General features: G+C 56.4%; 1 protein-coding gene across 3 annotated transcripts in view; it reads left to right on the top strand.

The window, feature by feature from the left end:
* RBPMS2 (RNA binding protein, mRNA processing factor 2) overlaps positions 1-14,540 on the top strand; it is a 28,531-nt gene that overhangs the window by 850 nt on the left and 13,141 nt on the right. The window lies entirely within an intron of this gene.

The raw sequence follows: 14,540 nt of genomic DNA, 5'->3' as shown, positions 1-14,540 counted from the left end.
TTCCTCACAGCCCCAGAACCTGGGTTTGGCTGAGGTGAGCCGGTAATTAATAATTAGAGTTGGGGAGGAGGTGGCCGGAGACCCTGGGCGCCTCGTTCTCGTGCCAACGGTTTTGCCCTGGTAGCCCAGTCGGGACCCCGGACCTGGCCTTTGGTGGGGGGGAGGCGAAATCCCGCAAGGAGACGCGACACACATCTCTTGTTCACCGGCCGTGTGCTAAAAAGAGGGAGCACGAAGCTGCTTTGTGGAATAGTCCGCGGCTGCGGCTGGATGGGCTGGTGAGCAGGACCTGAGTGGGGTCGGGTGGTGGGTGAACCCCCCAGGCTGGGGGGAGTGGGGGGACGGCGGGCTGAGTCCAGAACCGGTATGGAAAGGAGGCAGGCCTCGGAGCTGCCCGGGAGGCCTCTGTCCGCTGCTGTGTCACTCCAGGGCCCAGGGACCCTTCCTGCCCCGCCCTGGCATGCTCTTGCCCAGGAAACCACAGCCGGTTATCCACCCTGAGCCCCTTCCCCTAGGTCTGGGGGCAGAACCGCAGAGCCCCTGCTTGGGGCTGGCTTTGCCGCCTGGCTGCCAGTCTGCCTCGGAATGGGCGGAATGGCTGCTGGGGCTCAGGGCTGTCAGCGGTTGGCAGGCCCACTGCCTTGCCCCAGTCCACCTAGGGCTTGGCTAGGGCAGGACCCCCTCTGTTTTGGGGGAGAGAGAAGAACAGGAAAGCCTGCACTCTGGAGGGTAGCGAGGGAAGGCTGATGCTGGTCCTCCTGCGGCCCTGGTGTGGAGTTCTTGGTTTGTCTCCGCAAGGCGTTATCCCTGCACCTGATGGTGACAGGCCTCTCAGTTCTATCTGGTTGTTCAGTACCTCCCCTGAGGGTATGGGACAGGGGTGCTGGGGGGCTGTGCCCCCTGCCTTGCTGAAATTGGGGGAGGGCAGGCGGTGTCTCCTGGGAAGCTGGCTGCACCCAGCAGCGAGTTGAGTTTGCCTGAAGGGCTGGGGCTGGCCTGGCTGCAGACGCCTGCTGTGAGGTGGGGAGGTGAGCCTTGTGGCTCTGCTGAAGCCCTGGGAAATAAGCATGGGAGGTTCTGGCCCTTTTTTCTAAGGTGGTTCTGGGAGGGAGCACAGGATCCTCAAGAAGTGGAGAGCTGCATGCAGTGCTGTGGTGCTCAGAGAGGCAAGGCCACGGGCCCTGCACAGGCGCCTGGGCTTGCGCTTGGAGGAGCCGCGCCGCGCAATGTCTGCTCAGAGCAAAGGGCGGCCCTCTCCCCTCCTCTACTGGGAGCTGGACTCCTTGAGTGGGTACGCCCCCTGGGCAGGCAGTGGAAGAGCGGCCAGTGGTGGTTTGCTTCCGGCCTTACCCAGAGGACTGTGAGAGCTACAGCACAAGCCTCGAAGCCTAAGGAACCCCACTGCCTACTGCAAGACCCTGGTTCCTCAAGATGCAGGGTGCTGGCCAGCCGTGTGTTTCAGTATTCAGGGGGATATCCATGGGGCTGCTTGTCCTTAGTGGAGAGTCTTGATGCTGCTTGCTTGCCTGCCTGCTCTACCCATGGGGCTTCACCCATACCATAAGCATTGCATTCCTTTTCTGGACCAGGGATTAGGGATAAGAATAAGGGGTGAGAACTTGCCAGGATGCAGGATAAATGCAAGGGTAGATAAGGGGTATCAGGGACTTGGTTCCTGAGAGGCTAGAGGTCAGTACCCCCTGAGGCATGGGTGAGTAGAAGGTTGTTAGACCTGTGGAGATGCCAAAGCATTCCAAGAAGAGGGTGTGGTGAGGTTGGGGTGGGCACTGTGGTGTGGCAGGTTAAGTCACCGCTTGGGATGCCCACAGCCCACATGGAGTGCCTGGTTGGAGTCCTGGTTCCTCCATGCTTCTGATCCAGCTTCCTGTCAATGGGCACCCTGGGAGGCAGCAGAAAATGGCCCAAGAAGTTTGGTCCCTGCCACCCGTGGGAGAGACCCAGATGGAGTTGCTGGTTCCTGGCTTCGACCTGGCCCTGCTCTGGCTGCTGTGGGCATCTGGGGGAGTAAAGCAGGAGGGAAGGTCTCCTCTCTCTCCCCCTCTCCCTCACTCACTCTCACTCTGCCTTTCAAGTAAGTAAAATCTTTTTCTGCCACTCGGGAAGGGAAGCAGATGTGTTAAACAGCTTTGATGCCCTTTGACAGGTAAGGAGGGCAGTAGGGATTCAGCCAGGTGTGTTTCAGTCTGGAGTCTATATTGTGCCCGGTTGGCTAGGGCTGGACCACCAGGTGGGCTAACACAGAACACGACCCCTGCTTAAGGCAGGCTTATGTCCATGCTTAAGGCAGGCTATGTCCATGCATTGAATCCCAGACCTACGCATCTGTGGTACCGATTCTCTGGAGAGGGACATATTTTGAAAATGGAGACCCTCTTTTCATAATACAAGGTAATACTGAATTACAGTGCACTTTTTTTTTGCACTGTCTTTTAAAACTACTTTATTGAGGTATGATTGACATACATGAAACTGTACTTTTTGTTTTGTTTTTGACAGGCAGAGTGGACAGTGAGAGAGAGACAGAGACAAAGGTCTTCCTTTACTGTTGGTTCATCCTCCAGTGGCCACTGTGGCCGGCGTGCTGTGGCTGGCGCACCACGCGATCCAAAGCCAGGAGCCAGGTGCTTCTCCTGGTCTCCCATGCGGGTGCAGGGCCCAAGCACTTGGGCCATCCTCCACTGCACTCCTGGGCCACAGCAGAGAGCTGGCCTGGAAGGGGGGCAACTGGGACAGAATCTGGCGCCCCAACTGGGACTAGAACCTGGTGTGCCGGCGCCGCTAGCTGGAGGATTAGCCTATTGAGCCACGGCGCCGGCCTCTTTTTTTTTTTTTTTTTTTTTTTTTTTTGGACAGGCCGAGTTTGAGAGAAAGGTCTTCCTTCCGTTGGTTCACCCCCCAAATGGCTGCTCCGGCCGGCGTGCTGCGCCGATCCGAAGCCAGGAGTCAGACACTTCCTCCTGGTCTCCCATGTGGGTGCAGGGCCCAAGCACTTGGGCCATCCTCCACTGCCTTCCCGGGCCACAGCAGAGAGCTGGTCTGGAAGAAGAGTAACCAGGACAGAATCCGGTGCCCCAACTGGGACTAGAACCTGGGGTGCCGGTGCCGTAGGCAGAGGATTAGCCTAGTGAGCCATGGTGCTGGCCAAGTTATATTATCTTTTTTTTAAATTTTTTTTTATTTTTGACAGGCAGAGTGGACAGTGAGAGAGAGAGAGACAGAGACAAAGGTCTTCCTTTACCATTGGTTCACCCTCCAATGGCCACTGTGGCCGGCGTGCTGCGGCTGGCGCACTGCGCTGATCCAAAGCCAGGAGCCAAGTGCTTCTCCTGGTCTCCCATGCGGGTGTAGGGCCCAAGCACTTGGGCCATCCTCCACTGCACTCCTGGGCCACAGCAGAGAACTGGCCTGGAAGAGGGACAACTGGGACAGAATCCGGTGCCCTGACTGGGACTAGAACCCTGTGTGCCGGCGCCACAGGCAGAGGATTAGCCTATTGAGCTACGGCGCCGGCCATTATAATCTTTTAATTTTATCTTTTTCTTTATTATTTGAGAGAGAAAATAGAGCTGTTTATCTGCTGGGTCACCCCCTGCAGTAGCCAGGGACCTGCCACACTGAACTAGGAGCCAGGAACCAAGGGTCTTCCACATGGGCGGCAGGGACCCAAGCACTTGAGTCATCCTGTGTTGCTTCCAGGTGCGTGTTAGCAGGAACCTGGGTTGAAGGTGGGGCTGGGACTGGAACCAAGGCACAGAGGTAGAGAGAGAGGTCTTCTATCCACTGATTCACTCCGCAAATGGTCGCAATGGCTGAAGCTGAGCCAATCCAAAGCCAGCCAAGAGCTGCTTCTGGGTCTTCCATGTACGTGCAGGGCCCAAGGACTTGGGCCATCTCCCACTGCTTTCCCAGGCGCATTAGCAGAGAGCTGGATCTGAAATGGAGTAGCTGGGACTTGAACAAGCAGCTGTATGGGATACCAGCACTGCAGGCTGGGGCTTTAACTTGCTGTACCACAGCACTGGCCCAACGTAATCTTTCTAACTGAGGGGTACCTTGATGGAGGAGGATGGTATCTTTTTTTTTTTTTTTTAAAGATTTATTTATGTGAAAGACAGAGTTACACATACAGAGAAGGAGAGAGAGAGAGAGATCCTCCATCCTCTGGTACACTCCCCAGATGGTCACAACAGCCAGCACTAGGCTCGGTCAGAGCCAGGAGCCTCATTTGATTCTCCCAAATAGGTGTCAAGGGCCCAAACACTTGCATCATCTTCTGCTTTTCCCAGGCCATTACTAGGGATCTGGATCAGAAGTGGAGCACTTGGGACATGAACCAGCACCCATATAGGATACTGGTGTTGCAGGCGGTGGCTTAACCAGCTATGCCACAATATTGGCCTCTGGAATTTTTTTTAAGTTTCTTTTTTTTTTTTTTTTTTTTTTTTTTGACAGGCAGAGTGGACAGTGAGAGAGAGACAGAGAGAAAGGTCTTCCTTTGCCGTTGGTTCACTCTCCAGTGGCCGCCGCTGCAGCCGGCGCACCGCGCTGATCCGATGGCAGGAGCCAGGATCCAGGTGCTTTTCCTGGTCTCCCATGGGGTGCAGGGCCCAAGCACCTGGGCCATCCTCCACTGCACTCCCTGGCCATAGCAGAGAGCTGGCCTGGAAGAGGGGCAACCGGGACAGAATCCGGTGCCCCGACCGGGACTAGAACCCGGTGTGCCGGCGCCGCAAGGTGGAGGATTAGCCTATTGAGCCACGGCGCCGGCTTTGTTTTTTTTTTTTTTTTTTTTTTTTTTTACAGGCTGAGTGGATAGTGAGAGAGAGAGAGACAGAGAGAAAGGTCTTCCTTTGCCGTTGGTTCACCCTCCAATGGCCGCCGCGGCCAGTGCGCTGCGGCTGGCGCACCGCGCTGATCCGATGGCAGGAGCCAGGAGCCAGGTGCTTTTCCTGGTCTCCCATGGGGTGCAGGGCCCAAGCACCTGGGCCATCCTCCACTGCACTCCCTGGCCACAGCAGAGAGCTGGCCTGGAAGAGGGGCAACCGGGACAGAATCCGGTGCCCCGACCGGGACTAGAACCCGGTGTGCCGGCGCCGCAAGGTGGAGGATTAGCCTAGTGAGCCGCGGCGCCGGCCTATTTCAAATATAAAAAGTTTTTACTTATTTAAGAGGCAGAGAGCTCCCATTTACTCTCTAAATGCCTGCAGTCCAGGACAGGGCTAGGCTGAAGCCAGGAGTCAGGAACTCAATCCAGGTCTCCCATGTGGGTGTCAGGAAACCAGCTACTTGAGCTGTCACCTGCGGCCTTCTAGGGTGCACATTAGCAGGAAGCTGGACTCTTGGGAGTGGAACTGTAACTCAAACTCAAGCACTGTGACGTGGGATGGGGACTTAGCTGCTGGGTCAAATACCAGTCCTAGTGTGTTGAGGAGGCCTGGTACCACTGTGAAGTTAGAGGGAGATTGCTAGACACATGGGGTCAGCACTCCAGATGACCACATTGCTCTGAATTCTGGGGTCCAGAGTGTGACTTGGGTACCTTCCCTTTTCTCTGATGTCAGAAGAATTGAAAGAATCTGGGGCATTTTGGGGTGCTCTCTCTGGGGACTTTCTTCAGCATGGGAGAAGGGAGGCTTCTCTCTTTCTGGGCTCTTACCTAGCAGCGGGGACCCGGCAGGTGGACCCAGGCAGATGCTGGTAGGAGGGGGCTGTGTGGATGTGTCCCCCTGCTCAAGTAACCTGATGGAGAGACTCCTAAGTAGTAGTTTTGCCAGGCATTGTTCTCAGTACTGTACCATTTAAAAAGTTTTTGACATTTTCATTTTATTTGAAAGGTAGAGAAAGAAAGAGAACCATCTGCTGGTTCACTCTCCCAAATTCCCACAACAGCCAGGAGGCAGGCGCTCAATTCAGGTCTCCCACGTGGGCAGCAGGAACCCAAGTATTTGAGCCGTCTCCTGCTGCACATTAGCAGGTAGTGGAGTAGCCAGGATTCTCCAACCAGGATCCCAGTGTGGGATGTGAGCCTCTCAAGGGGCTGCTTACCCTGCTGGGCCACAACACCCACCCCGGTTTTAAGAATTATTAAACAGTGCTCTGATGTGGAATGCAGGGTCCCAAACCACCGTAGCAACAGTCTGCCCCCAACACTGTACCATTTTAACTCAATTAATCTGTATAATAGCTCCGTAAAGTGCTGAAGTTACCACGCTTTTCTAAATGGAGGAACTGAGGCAGGATAGCTTAAGTCACTTTTTTTTTTTTTTTTTTTAAGATTTATTTTATTTATTTGAAAGTCAGAGTTAGAGAGAGAGGTAGCGACAGAGAGAGGTCTTCCATCCGCATTGGCCAGAGCTGCGCCAATCCGAAGCCAGGAGCTTCTTCCAGGTCTCCCACGTGGGTGCAGGGGCCCAAGGACTTGGGCCATCTTCCACTGCTTTCCCAGGCCATAGCAGAGAGCTGGATCGGAAGAGGAGCAGCCGGGACTAGAACCAGTGCCCATATGGGACGCCGGTGCTGCAGGCAGAGGATTAACCCACTGCGCTGGCCCTTAAGTCGCTTTCATGGAACTATTAAGTGGGCACGGGACATGAGCCTCCCGTTTGCTCCTAACGGCACTGTACCTGCCGTTCTGTTCCTGTTCGGGTCTGGTGAGATGGTGGGGGTGGGGGAGGGAGGAGTCTGCAACGAAAGGTTTTGAGGGCTGAGCTTTAGGTGACGCCAGAGTCCCAAACAGAAGCCCAGAGAGTGGTTCCAAACTGGGTCCCCTTGGGCTGGGGCAGCTTGAGACTGGGTGCAGGGAGCTGAGAGCCTCACTAGGGGGAAGCGTCTTCTCTCAGATGCTTCTGAGAGCTGCTGCTGCACAGACAGGGTCAATAGCCCAGAGACCGTCAGTTTTGTTGTACATTCTCCGCGGATCCCCATGCTGCCTGGGCCGGGGCTGGCTGCTTTCACTCTGGGGACCCTCCCCACATGCTGCTTCCGCTGCGCCTTAACTGTAGAGGTGGTACTTGCTCTAGGGTGACACCTGCCTGTCACTCTGGAGGCCTGCCTCCTGGGGCTCCTTACCTGCTGCTCCCTTGCCTATGGGCAGCCTGCCCAGTCTGCCCAGGGAGAGCGGTTTCTAAATGCCCTTCATCCTTTGGACTTGCAGCTTCCTCTTCCTCTCGCCCCTGTAGCCAGGTGGGTCTGGCAGGTGTGGAAGTGGAGCTTTGTGCCCATGCCCTCTCCTTGTTTGCCCTCCTGGGCTTTGCCTCCTCCTGCCCTTCCCGTCTGCCCCCAGGGCTGAGCTCGTGGTCCAGGGCCATTCCCTCGGGTCATCCAGGGTGAGGTGCTGGCACAGGCTAATTACCACCAGCCTCTGCTCCGCCATTGGTTATGGGCAGCAGCGGCATAGGGCCAGCTCCCTGGTCATCCATCCCCTGATCATGGCTGCCCTGAGGGGTCTGCACCTTCCTGGGGCAGAGCCTATCTGTTGCCTGTGCTTTGGAACCCTGCTGCTGGGAGGTGGGAACTGCTGACAGCCTACGGGGCTTCCGTGTGCTGGAACCTGTCCGCCCCCTGCCAATCACCAGCACAGCCTCCGTGCTTTCTTCTTCCCACGTTGCATCCTTATATTGCCTCTCTGAAGTCCCCAGGCTAGATAGGTGGTGGGATGATTGGGACCTCCTTCCTGAGGAACCCGTCCTAGATCCAACAGCAGGAGCAGGAGGGGTGAGAGGAGGGAGGTTGGCCGGCTCAGCTGCCATGGCTGTTGGTCATTCTTGGCCAGCTGGGCAGAGCAACAGAGGAGGCAGAGAGATCTTCCATCCACTGGTTCACTCCAAATGCCCGTAACGACTGGCACTGAGTGGCAGGGACTGAATTACCTGTTGCCTTCCACGGTGCGCATTAGCAGGCAGCTGGATCGGAAGAGGAGCCTGGGCTCCAACCCAGGCAGTCCCATGTTGGGTGTGGGCGTACCAAACAGTGACTTAACCATGATGCCTGTTCTGCCCGCTCCCCCAATATATTTTGGAACTGATGTTGTGTAGTGGCTAAAGCCCTCCGCTGTGATACTGGCAAGTCCTGGCTGCTCCACTTCTGATCCAGCCCAATGCTGTTGGCCTTGGAAAAGCAGCCAAAGGCGGCCCAGGTACTTGAGCTCCCGCCACCCACATGGGAGACCCAGATGAAGTTCTTGGCTTCAGCCTGGCCTAGCCTTGGGCATTGTGGCCATCTGTGGAGTGAACCAGTAGATGGAAGATCTCTCTTTCTGTCACTCTCTGTCTTTCTCTCTCTCTAACTCTGACTTGTCAAATAAACAAATCTTATATGTGTGTGTGTGTATCTATATATATATAGAGAGAGAGAGAGAATGTATTTTTAAATGTATAAATTTGAGAGCGAGTGCTCCCATCCTCTTGTTCACTCCCCAGAAGCCTGGGCTAGGACTGGAGTCAGAAGCAGGGAACTCAGTCCCAGTCTCCCATGTGGGTGGTGGGTGCCTGAGCCATCACCACCGCCTTCCAGGATCTGCATTAGCAGGAAGCTGGAGTCGGGAGCTAGAGCTGGGTGTTGATCCAGACGCTCCAGTGTCGGGTGAGGGTGTCCTGACTGCTGGGCCACACCTGCCTCTGAGCAGAGGCTCTTGAGTGTGGCTGCTGCAGACCCCCAGGAAAAGGGGCAGGGCCAGACCTGGACTGGCTGTGCTGCAAGTGCATGGACTATTTAGCCCTACTGTAGTTAGCCACCCCCTCCTCCACAAATGGGCCCTTGCCTTATTTATGGGTGCCTATGGGGGAGTCAGGAGTGGATCCTGAAATACAGGGCCTGAGACCATTTTGTACCAAAGATTGATTTATTTTATTTGAAAGGCAGAGTGACACAGAGAGGGAGGTCCAGAGAAAGCTTCTATCTGCTGGTCAGTCCCCGAATGCCCACAACAGCTGGGGCTGGTCCAGGCCAGAGCCAGGAGCCAGGAGCCAGGAGCTCCATCTCCCACGTGTGTGGCAGGAACCCAGGCACTTTGCATTAGCAAGAAGTTGGATTGGAAGTACTCACCTTCTGGGCCTCAAACTGGCACTCTGATGTGGGATGTGGGTATCCCGCTGACCCCAGGGTAGAACCTTGGGTGCTCTGAAGGAGGTCCTGGGCACCTTCCAGCTTCTGCCCTGCCTGCTGCCCGCTTGTTCTGGATGTCCAGCTGTGGCAGCTTGGCCTAGAAGGGTCCTCACAGGATGCAGGCCCATCCCTGAGCAGCAGGAGCGGTGTGTTGGGAACTGTCTCTCTTGTCAGGTTTCACCTGCCCCGGTCAGGTAAGGGACAGGTGCGGTGGGCCCAGCACTGTGTGCTCATGGTGGCCTGACCAAGCGTGGTTGAAGGGTTAGCTTCATTGATACTGGAGCTGGAGGGCTGGGATGTGGGATTCCTCCAGTCTCGTGCCTTCGATCTCGTCCCTTCCTGGGGTGGCGTGTGGCAATGATGCTGGCTGCAGCCCTTGCGGGGTGCATGGGGAAAGGACAGCACCACGCCAGGAGGGGTAGGGGGGTGGACCAGGGAGGTCTCTGGGCTGGGGGCTCAGTGGCCTGCGTGAGTCCTGGCCCCTGCTGTTGGAACTGGCTCCTTAGGGGAGACGGAGGTCATTGCATAGAGGGCTCTGGTCCTGGGGCTGTGAGTAGCTCTGAGAATGAGGCCTGAAGCCTTCCTACTCTATGTGTGTCCAGCTCTACCCCTTCTCTTGGATAGCTGCTTATCACGCCAGCCAGGTGCCCCCGGTCTCTGTCTGCTCTCCCCCCAACACATGCATTCAGGACTCTGGGACAGGCTACAGGGGAAGAGCCTCACACCTTCCAGGTGACCTGGGTTTAACCCTTGCTTTGCCGCCAGCCAGCCAGGCGCTTAAAAATGGGGCCCTGCACCTGTTCTACCTGCTACATCAAAGGACCGACAGGCTCCCCTGGCTGTGGTTTGCGTGAAAGCGTGACAACTACAAAGTGGGCCCAGGATGGGGCCTCCCAGGGAAGCCCTCAGACCCTGTGACGGGAGGCTGCAGGCAGCAGAGCAGGCAGAGCACCGGGACGGTCCCTTCCCCCCAGACACACACCCCGGCCCCCCAGGTCAGGCTGTGATGAGGTTGATAAACTCCAGGGCCAGGTATCATCATCTAGGTGGGGGCTGCCTGGAAAGGAATCTGAACAATGCGGGAGTCAGGGGCGGCAGGTGCCAAGAGCGCGGGGGGCTCAGGGCGCTGTGTGTCTGGGTTCTCATCCACTGACTGCCTGTGTGCTGCCTGCTCTCACTCCGTGTCCCTGTTCAGTGCCTTATAAGTCCCGGGTCTGTAGGCCGTGTCGCCACATTCCATCCACCTCGCGTCAAGTGGCCCCACTCAGGGCCTTCTTTCCCCTGGGTGTGTGGGGGGGTGAGAGCAACCTGCAGTGCCAAGCCTCAGCCTGGGACCCGGGCAGAGCCCAGGCCCCACCCCCCCAACACACACAGAAAAGGAAAATAAAAAGCGTGGCTGCCGTGGTCACCCCGAGGGTGTGGCTTCCCTGAGGTTTCTCCCTGGCCACCCTTGCATTGCCCCGGTAGAGACCCCCGTCCCCCAGTGTGGCCTAGGGCTCCAGGCCCTGTTCCTCGGACTCCTGCTCTCTGCCACCACCTGCTTCCCCATCCCTTCTGCACCACTTCCTTAACCTCTTGTGAGCAGAAGGAAGTAGTGGCGCTTTGAACAGACGAGGAGCAGTGTCCAAGTGTTACCCTGGCACTCGGTCACCTTGTCCCTCTTCCCTTAAAGGAAGGCTGTCTTAGACCATTGAGGACAAGGAAGCTGAGGCTGGGCCACCCTCGGCTTCATTACTGAGGTAGAGGAGAGAACGCCAGGCAGCCGCCTCCCTCTCTGGTCAGCGGGTGGCATCTGAGCGGGCAGTGCCTTTTCTTAGGTCTCTCCCTTGGGGGAACCAGATGAGAGCTTTTTCGTCCCGGCCCTGACTTGAGAGGTAGAGCTCCCATCCGCGGGATGGATCTGGATTGGGCCAATGCCAGGAGCCGGGGGTACTCAATCTTTGTCTCTCGTGTGGGTGTCAGGAACCCAGCTGTAGCCTCCTGGCATCTGCATTAGTAGGAGGCTGGAGCCAGAGCCCAGTGTTGAAGCCAGGTTCTCTCATGGGGGGACGTGGACATCCCAGCTGGTGGCTTAACTACTAGTGCAGACACCTGCCCCGTATGCATTCTTTTTTTTTTTTTTTTTTTTTTTTTTTAAGATATATTTATTTATTTGAGGGTCAGAGTTACACAGAGAGAAGGAGAGGCAGAGAGAGAGAGAGGTCTTCTGCCCGCTGGTTCACTCCCCAGTTGGCAACAATGGTCAGAGCTGCGCCGATCCAAAGCCAGGAGCCAGGAGCTTCTCAGTCTCTCACACAGGTGCAGGGGCCCAAGGACTTGGGCCATCTTCTTCTGCTTTCCCAGGCCATAGCAGAGAACTGGATAGGAAGTGGAACAGCTGGGTCTTGAACCAGCGCCCATATGGATGCTGGCACTGCAGGCGGTGGCTTAACCAGTGCCGGCCTCGCCTAGCATACATTCTTTTTTTTCTTTTTTTCTTTTTCTTTTTTTTATTTTTTTTTTATTTTTTTTTTTTATTTTTTTTTTTATTTTTGACAGGCAGAGTGGACAGTGAGAGAGAGAGACAGAGAGAAAGGTCTTCCTTTGCCGTTGGTTCACCCTCCAATGGCCGCCGCAGCCGGCGCGCTGCGGCCGGCGCACCGCGCTGATCCGATGGCAGGAGCCAGGAGCCAGGTGCTTTTTCCTGGTCTCCCATGGGGTGCAGGGCCCAAGCACCTGGGCCATCCTCCACTGCACTCCCTGGCCACAGCAGAGGGCTGGCTTGGAAGAGGGACAACCGGACAGAATCCGGCGCCCCGACCGGGACTAGAACCTGGTGTGCCGGCGCCGCTAGGCGGAGGATTAGCCTAGTGAGCCGCGGCGCCGGCCTTTTTTTTTTTTTTTTTTTTTTTTTTTTTTTTTTTTTTTTTTAACAGGCAGAGTGGACAGTGAGAGAGAGACAGACAGAAAGGGCTTCCTTTTGCCGTTGGTTCACCCTCCAATGGCTGCCGTGGCCAGCATGCTGCGGCCGGCGCACCGCGCTGATCCAAAGGCAGGAGCCAGGTGCTTCTCCTGGTCTCCCATGGGGTGCAGGGCCCAAGCACCTGGGCCATCCTCCACTGCACTCCCGGGCCATAGCAGAGAGCTGGCCTGGAAAGGGGGCAACCGGGATGGAATCCGGTGCCCCGACCGGGACTAGAACCTGGTGTGCCGGCGCCGCTAGGTGGAGGATTAGCCTAGTGAGCTGTGGCGCCGGCGCCTAGCATACATTCTAAAAGGACATTCAGGGGCCAGCACCGCGGCTCACTAGGCTAATCCTCCGCCTTGTGGCGCCGACACCCCAGGTTCTAGTCCCGGTTGGGGTGCCGGATTACGTCCTGGTTGCCCCTCTTCCAGGCCAGGTCTCTGCTGTGGCCAGGGAGTGCAGTGGAGGATGGCCCAAGTCCTTGGGCCCTGCACCCCATGGGAGACCAGGAGAAGCACCTGGCTCCTGCCATCGGATCAGCGCAGTGCGCCAGCCACAGCGTGCCAGCCATGGCGGCCATTGGAGGGTGAACCAACGGCAAAAGGAAGACCTTTCTCTCTGTCTCTCCCTCTCTCACTGTCCACTCTGCCTGTCAAAAAAAAAAAGGACATTCAGTGTCTTTCAGTCAGGAAGGCTGCAGCTCATACAACCCGGTGCTCTGGACTGGGGGATGGCCCGGACGTCAGGGCTGCTCATGTCCCGTGTTGGGAGTTGACGGCCTGTCTGCCAGTCTTTGATTTGACCTCTCTCTAACACTTTGTTTAGGACTGGCCCCAGCGTCATCCAATGGGACTTTCCCAACCCCAACCTTTGGCAGCATGCTGTGTCTGCCCAGAACCCAAAGGCCATTTGTTCCTGGGCACCTCGGGGGTGACCCTGGGGTCTGAGTGGGTTGGTGTGAGATCAAGGTCAGTGAGAGTTTAGTGACTGCCGGTAGCTCCCTGGGCCCTGGGGCCCTGGCTTCCTCGTCTGAAAACGAGGTTTCTTCCAGTGCACGTGTTCTGTGTTGGGTGGCTGCTGAGGGCTGGCCTTGGGAGTGATGGTGGCTTAGAAGGCACTTGCTCATGCGCCTGATCACAGGTGCATCGCTTGACCATTTTGATGGAGTGGACAGTGGAAACGTTTCCTTTTTCAGATTGACTTTTTTTTGTTTTAAAGATTTATTTATGTATTTATTTGAAAGAGTTAGAGGAGGGGAGAGACAGAGAGGTTGGTCTTGTAGCTGCTGGTTCACTCACCAAATGACTACCATGGTTAGGGCTGGGCCAGACTGAAGCCAGGAGCCAGGAGCTTCTTCTGGGTCTCCCACAGGGGTACTGGAGCCCAAGCACTGGGGCCATCTTCTGCTTCTTTCCCAGGCTCATTAGCAGGGAGCTGGATGGGAAGTGGAGCAGCCGGGACTGGAACTGGTGGTGCTGCCTGGGATGACACCACCCCTAAGGGCAGGCACCTGCACTTCTGACCCATTTTATATATATAAAGTCTCCTTCTGTTACTCTTTCAAACTAAAAATAAATAAGGCCTGGGGAGTTAGCCTTCAGTGTCCGCCTGTTCCTGGAGAGCAGCCAGGCCCCAGCCATGTCTGACCAGGCATGGGGTCCCCTTCACTGGAGAGGAGGCTCCATGGCTGTGCCCCACAGCTGACCCCACATCTGGTCCTGCCCCTCTGGGAGGCTGCACTCTGCTGGCTTCCTCTGCACAGCCTCCACCCTCTTGCTCCCCCTCCAGCCCCTTCCCTGCTCCTGCAAGCCCCCAGGTGAGTTGCATCCTGGGTGTACCCAGGCCCTGGTGGTGGTGGAGAGTTGATTGACAGCCATGCCCACAAGGGTGTCCCGGGCCAAGACAGGTATCTGCCTGGCCAAGCCCTCTTTTCCACACACCTGGTACCAGGAGTGATGTCACTGTCCACCTTGCTCTTTTTGTTAGATCTTTAAACAAATCTGAGCTTGGGTGAAGGAAGACCACCACTCACACATAGCCAGGGGTGGCTTTGTCAGAGCCCCTTCTGCTTCGACATGGCCGCAATGCCTGTGAGCCTGGTCTTGCTAGGGAGACTCCCCTCTCTCTGGGAGTTCAAGGCCAAGGCTGGGGGAGCTGCCACTTCCTGTACCACCCCCGTCCCCTGGTGACTCCAATTCTGGGTTGGGACCCTGAGAGGGACACTGAGGGGCCTCCATGGAGGAGGTGAGGAGGGGAGAGAAAGAGGCCCACCTAAGTAAAGGAATTTGATAAGAAGTGTGCAAGCCACCCTTTGCTTTCAGATATTGTAAAACATTTTTTTTAAAGATTTATTTATTTGAGAGGCAGAGTTACAGAGAGGCAGAGAGAGAGAAGTCTTCCATCTGCTTGTTCACTCGCTGAGTGGTTGCAACGGCTGGAGCTGGGGATTAGGAGCCAGGAGCTTCCTCTGGGT

This window comes from Oryctolagus cuniculus, chromosome 12 (assembly GCF_964237555.1).
Source record: "Oryctolagus cuniculus chromosome 12, mOryCun1.1, whole genome shotgun sequence".
In the NCBI taxonomy this organism is placed as follows: domain Eukaryota; kingdom Metazoa; phylum Chordata; class Mammalia; order Lagomorpha; family Leporidae; genus Oryctolagus; species Oryctolagus cuniculus.
The sequence above is the reverse complement of the archived record's forward strand: the minus strand, read 5'-3'. Positions and strand labels throughout refer to the sequence as shown.